At 54.1% G+C, this 6,750-nt stretch overlaps 1 long non-coding RNA gene across 1 annotated transcript; it reads left to right on the forward strand.

The window, feature by feature from the left end:
- The first annotated feature begins 2,351 nt into the window (after nucleotides 1–2,351).
- On the forward strand, nucleotides 2,352–6,004 carry LOC119624453 (uncharacterized). The gene is made up of 3 exons (XR_005240593.2): nucleotides 2,352–2,617; nucleotides 4,144–4,578; nucleotides 4,895–6,004. It is a non-coding gene; the product is annotated as an uncharacterized lncRNA (long non-coding RNA).
- The last annotated feature ends 746 nt before the right edge of the window (nucleotides 6,005–6,750 follow it).

The following is a 6,750-nucleotide window of genomic DNA, read 5'->3' on the forward strand; positions in this document are numbered from 1 at the left end:
AGACTCAGAGGGTACACCTCAGTCTCCTCAAGTCTCAGAATTCTTTTTCATTGGAGCATGGAGGTTATCTTAACTCCAGAGGAGTTGTCAGTAGTTGTGGCTGATTTTGTGGGTGATGTCGGCGGAAACAGGACTCCCAGGCATCCCAATAATATACACACTCAGCCATCTCCCAAGGAAGCTGGTGTATCAAGTAGTCAAAAGGTAGAATCCTCCATGCCCAGGTGCAGGAGAAGGTTGAGTCCTAAATATGCGGGAGGCTGTGTCCCAGGCAAACAGCAGAGGAGGTCTGATCTCGGCCCTAATCCTCTAGCTCGGGCTCTGGCAAGACAGGTGGCTTCCGGCTCTTAGAGACCTTGCCCCCTACCCCCAGCAACTTGGGGCCTGACTGAACAGGTATCCAGGTTTCCCTGACTGGAAAGTAAAAGAGGTTACTCCCCACTCCACATCCCTGCCCACTTCCCCCAACCAGCCTTCAACAGGCCCCCCCCTTCCCTCTCTTTACCTCCCTCTCCTGCTCCATAGCACTCTGGAACATGTTCTCTGATTAACCTCTCCCAGCCAAGAGCATTCAAAGAGGCTGTATAGTGCAGTGGTTGAAAGCACCAGCTTTGGGACCAGAAAAGCCCCAAATCACAGCTCTGCCCTTTGCCTGGGTGCACTTGGGCTCATCATTTAACGTCTCTGAGCCTTGTTTCCTCATCCTCATCTGGCAAATGGAGCCATAAATGCCCGGGTCAAGGATTGTGTGAAGATCACATGAAGTCATGAAAGCAAAGTGACTGGCACAGAGGAGATGCTCAGCAAATGCCAGCTGCCATCTCCCTCCCAACCCCGTATTACATTTAACTGTGTCTTAGTTTTCTGCTGCACTTAGAGGATAAGGATGAGAGCTGAGGGTAGGGAGAGAAGAAAGAGCAGCAGCAGTAGCAGCTTCAGGAGGCTCCTGATCACTTAGAAGAGACAAAGACTGAGCTAAAGTAGGAGAGACTCAGGTTAGCCCTGAGAGGGACTTCCCGTACTGAGACCCTGGAGGAAGCCACATTTCAAAGGCCCCGCGTGTTTAAGTTCAGTCTGTTCCCAGGACCATATCCTCATCCTAGAGGCAGCTCTGAGGAGGCAGCAGCTGCCCTGTCTGGGGAGCAGTGGGGGAGGTGAAGAGTTCACTGGGCTCCGGGGCTGTGGGCTGCAGGCCTCCCACCCAGCCCTGGTGCCCTGGCCTGGCCCATTGTGGCCACATAAAAGGTGACGGATGGTTAATAGGGGAGATAACAGGATTCATAAGGGAAATTTATCGGTCACTCCGGTGGTATAAATATGTTTATAGCGGACCAAGGGGAAATGAAGAAGCCCCAATAAATCACCATGAAGCCACCAGCCACTAATAGGCAAGCAGCAGTGGGAACCCCAGTGTTGGCGATTGCAGACACCCCCTCTGGCTGCCCGCTAATGGCATGGTGGGGCTGGAGACTCATCAAGCTGGACAGATGCCCAACCCACGCCATGGCGGGAACAAGACCCCAGGGGCCACCTCTGTTGGACCTGAGCTGCCCTGCCTGCTGTGCACCCCCCACTTCCCCCAGTCTGGATTTGGCCAGGCTGGAAGGGCTGCGGGAACAGGGCAGTGGGTATATGAACCAGGTCTAGGAGGCTTCATGGTGCCTAGGTTAAAGAGTCTCTGGAGTCAGAAATGACTTCAAAACTTTATCTGCCGTTTTCCAATCCCTGCCTGTCTTAGAATTTCCTTGTTTGCAAAATGACTTCGCAACCTTAGAAAGCTGTTGTGTAGAGTAGAGAGATAATCCATTATCATAGCGCTTGGTATTTTGTAGCCTCAAAAATGGCACCTCAGCCTCCTGAGTAGCTGGGACCACAGGCATGAACCACCACGCCCAGCTAGTTTTTAACTTTTTTATAGAGACAAAGTCTGTTGCTCTTGAGCTCAAGTGATCCTTCTGCCTTGGCCTTCCAAAGTGCCAGGATTACAGGCATGAGGCACCTCCCCTGGCCATCCCCATTTCATAGATGAGGAACCTGAGGCTCAGAAGTTAAGAAGCTTGCCTGGGATCCCACAGTTAGAAGAGAAAGGCTCTGTTTGATTCCCAAGCCTAGAATCTTCTCGTTGCCCCAGTGTAGGACCCCATTCCTTCCTCAAAGTCACGGGGGGGGGTTCCCTGAACCTCTTCCCCCAGAAGAGACCTAGGATTTCAGGGGCCATGAAGCATTCAAGTCAAAACCCCGGGGCTCTGGCAGTGACTTGCTGGTGCTGATGACAGCTCTCCATCTATCCCTTCTCTCCCTGCCCCTGCTACTTCTTGACCCCTCTCCCCCAGCAAGGGCTCAACTCAGCTCCTGTGACCTCACCCCAGTACGGTGGTTGCCTAAAGACTTCCATCTGATCTGTATGGGAGGTCCATATCTGGGCTCACTGGCCCTGCCGGCCCTGCCATCTTTGTCACAGCCTCATGTCTTCTAGCTCAGCTTACTCCTTCATTCATTCTTTCAGAAACATTCAAGGACCTTCTTCCAAGGGCACAATACCCAGCAACATGGACAAGGCCTGGCCCTATGGTGAAGTCAGGTCTGGATCATGGAATTGAATGGGGTGTGTTGCCAGGTGTCATGGGACTAATGCCTGTAATCCCAACACTGGGAGGTTGAGGTGGGAGAATCGCTTGAGGCCAGGAGTTCCAGATCAGGCTGGACAACACAGCAAGACCCATGTCTACAAAAAACTTAAAAAATTAGCAGGGCATGGTGGCATGTGCCTATAGTCCCAGCTACTTGAGAGACAGAGGTGGGAGGATCACTTTAGCCCAGGAGGTTGAGGCAGCAGTGAGCTATGATTGCACTACTGCACTCCAGCCTGGGTGACAGAGTGACACCCTGTCACTAATAATAATAATAATAATAATAATAAGTGTATTGTGTTGAGGCTAAGGCAGCACAGAGGCTGGGGAGGACTGGAATCACAGAATGGGTAGGGAGAAGGCAGGAAAAGCATTTCCAGAGGAGGGAACAGCTTGAGCGGGTGGGGAGGAAGCAGGACTTTCTGGTCCCACTGGCGCCGGCTGGTCTCCCGGTTTCTCTCTCAATGCTGAAAGGCTGCGCATCATTTCCTACATAAGCCCCACATCACTTTGTCCCTATCCTCAAGCCCTCCTCCCTTTATTCGTGGTCACGCTGTTCAACCATCATTCTTACCTCCACTCTGGACAAAGCCTCGGCCTCCTCCCCAGTTTCCTGCCAGGACGGCGAGTCCCTCTGCAAACTACGCCCAGCCCAGCGCTGCCTGAGCCCCACTTACACAAATGCCAAGGGAAGGGGAACAGGGCCTTGGAGGTCTTGAGACCCCACCTCTCCCTGCCTGCTCGGGGGAAGGGAGGGACTGAGCCGCCTTGGCCCCGGTCCGGCCCTCCGCGCATCTCGCTGAATCTCGGTCTCTCCCCGCCTCTCCTTCGTGTCCCAGACTCTCCAGTCCCGGCCTCTCCGGCTCTCTCCCGGTCTCGGGCTCCGTTTCTCCGTCTCTCTCCCTCCCGAGGCCTCCTCCCCAGCTGGGCGGGGTAGATCGCTCCGTAAATAGGCGGATGGCCCGGGGCGCTGCGGGCGCAGACACTCGTTTTTAGAGCCGGTAATTGACTCCTTTCAGTTGATAATTCATGGCTTGCATATGCGCTTTAATGCGGGCGCCCCGGGAGGCGCGGCAGGCAGGGCGGGAGCGGGGCGCGGGCCTGCGCGGCTGCCCGTCCGTCCGTATACGCGGGAGACGTGGTCGCTCCCACCCGGGCTGCCTGCCCAGCGCTCCCGAGGCCGCGGGCGACGGAAGGGGCGTGTGCTGGGTGGGACGCAAAGGCCGAGCGGTCCCTGGGCGGCGCGGGGCCTACTGACTGGTCCTTCAACTGAATGCGGGCGGGGGCATGCGGGCACCCCTTCCACATGCAGCCAAAAGGGAAACTGAGGTTCAGAAAGGGGATAGGTCTTAGGCAGAAACGAGATCAGAATTCAAGACCCCCTTCCCGGAACGTCCTAGTAAGGGCCCTTAGCTTTTCTAGAGCCCCTCACCCTGAGAATGCTCCTGTTTCTCAGCTAAATTCCTCCACTGGAGTGACCCACCCTGTTGCTCTCTCACAGGCAGCGCATGAGGCACCGCATGAGGGGCTGGCTCTTCCCCGTGAATTCTGGGCACAGACACCCAGACCTGAACAGGCCCCTCACGCCACAGCGACTGGGGAGCGGGAGCCTGAGTCCCTCCCACCTGCTCCCTGGGCTTCTGAGGGTCTGTGTCATCCTTCTGCTGGGCAGACGTTATCTTCAGCCCCGTGTTACAGATGCTTAGAGAAGCCGGAGACTTGCACAATGTCTCAGAGGAAAGAGAGTAAGAACCTGGACCGTGTGTACCCGGACCAAGCCCTCCATGGTGGAAGGGATAGGAGTGGGAAGGGGAGGAGGAGACATATGGTCCAGGAGGTTCCATATGTACCCACACATGGACCTCAAAGAGGCCCCCATATCAAGACAGCAAATGACATCCACAGTCACAGATCACGGAGTGATTTCAGATGAAGACGGTGCTGGCAGGTAGTTGTCAGGAGTCAGAGGTTAGGGGTCGCACTGAAGCTGGCGCTGGAGGTGGGGAGGAAGGAGGTTGTTGACTCCAAACATCAGCTCAGAAGATATTAGAGAAAGCCCAGGCCGAAAAGAAGTCTGTGCCTAGGATAGGGCTTCCCATTTATTCAGTCCTTCGAGCCGGTATCTGCCACCCCTTTTCCCCAGGCTAATTTCAGCCAAAAGAGAATTCTACCTCCTACATCTTAAAATCTGCAAATATTTAACCTGAAGCCAAAGTGCCTGGCTAATTCCTGCATCCCTCTATCTCTGTCCCTCCACTCGTTAGTTTCCCCCATCAGCGCAATGGAGCTTGAGCAAAGGATCTCACTGGAGACTTCGCAGCGACAGTGGGTCTGAGAGCAGAGGGCAAGGGCTGTCTGGGCCTTGTGAAGCTCAATGCTGCCCCCTGGTGCCCAGAATACCGCAGCCAGCAATGGGATGCAGGAAGGAGAGGCAGGAGATCTCCCACCTTTTCCAAGCTACTCAGACCTGGTACAGGGCAGGGAAGACAGGGCACCAGCCCTACTAACCCCATCTGAGGGGAAACTCTGAAGCTCCCTCTCCTGCAGAGATCTCAGACTCTGTGGTAGAGTTGATGTAGGGGGACAGGTGACGTCAGCAGTAGCCCTGTCCATCCTGCACCTGGACACCCCAAGTGGTTCCTTCTATGGGAGACAGAGGCAGGGTTGCCCCCTCTGCTGTGCAGTTCCTGGAGTCTTCATCTGAGTTAAGTTCTTTTAAGTCAGGCTTTTTTCTGCTTGAAATTTCACATTTGTGTTCAGAGGGGGTACTCAAAAAATGTAGCATGGATGGATGAATTCCATTCCTTTGCATTGTCTTCAGAAGGTCTGTGCTATCAAGCACAGGGAAAAGTGAGTTCATTAATTTGCATAGTTGGCGGAAGTAGGGCTACAAAGAGGAATGGGATGGGGGAAGGGAGAGATTTGATGGGAGGAGGATCTCAAGAGAGTTCAGATGAGGGGAAAATAATGGGGGGGCGGGTTATGTTGGAGGGATCAGGAAAGGCTTTCTGGAGGAAGTGGTATTTGATACAGGGTTTGAAGGACAGAGAAGACAGCAATGGGGTTCAGGTGGAGGGAACAGTCTGAACAGCGACACGGAGCCAGAAGAAGCATAAGGTGGGCTTGTGCTGGTGAGAAGGCTCCAGTTTGAGGCAACGGAAGGAGGCAGTGCTGTGGTGGAGCCATGGGAGACGAGGCTATGGAGGATCCTGGAGACATACTGATGTCAGACCAAGGAATTGGTGTTTTGCGGCAAAAGCACTGAACTGTGAGCCAGGGGTCTAGGTCCTAACCCAAGCTCCACTATGACTGTGTTCCACTGTCTCAGCCTTGCTCTCTGGAGCCCTCTCCAGACGTCAGTGGGAATCATGGCAAGTTCTTAATCAGGGCAGTGCCTAGAAATCACAGCTCACAGAATGGTCAAGCTGGTAGGTACCACAGACCTTATCAAATCTAACCCCCTCAATCTGAAACTCAGATGAGGAAACTCAGGTCCAGAGAGATGAAGGAACTTCCCAGCATCACACAGCAAGTCAGGGACAGAGCCAGGACTTGGACCCAGATCTCCAGCCTCTTTGTTTGAGGCTCTTTCCCCACTGCAGGTTGGGGTAGCATCAGGGGGACTGAGTTGGAGGAAAGCAGCTGGAGGCAAAAGACCTCCGGGAGGTTACAGCCTCACCCAGACCAGAGATTATGAGGCTGGGGCCAGTCAGAAAATGTTTATTGAGCTCCTCACGCTGCTCCTCATCCTGGGCCCATCTGAGGAATACTGAGCATCCATGCAGAGGGACCAACAAATAAAAGGAACCTGGTGGGGTTCCAGAAGGAGGAGACATAAGGAGGACATGGTATTCATGAGAAGGAAGGGGCATCAGGAGGACACTTGGGTGAGGAGCTACAGGAGTAACACCAAGAAAATGTTTAGAAGGTCTCGCTATGTTGCCCAGGTTGGTCTCAAACTCGTGGCCTCAAGTGATCTGCCAGCCTCTGCCTCCCGAACTGCTGGGATTACAGGTATGAGCCACCACAACCAGCCCCATGTTTCTTGAGCTGTTACTCCGTTAAAGGAGCCTGTCATTTGGGCCCCCTCTGATTCTTGACCAAGGTGTCCACCTCCTTC

Source organism: Chlorocebus sabaeus, chromosome 20, assembly GCF_047675955.1.
Source record: "Chlorocebus sabaeus isolate Y175 chromosome 20, mChlSab1.0.hap1, whole genome shotgun sequence".
Taxonomy (NCBI): domain Eukaryota; kingdom Metazoa; phylum Chordata; class Mammalia; order Primates; family Cercopithecidae; genus Chlorocebus; species Chlorocebus sabaeus.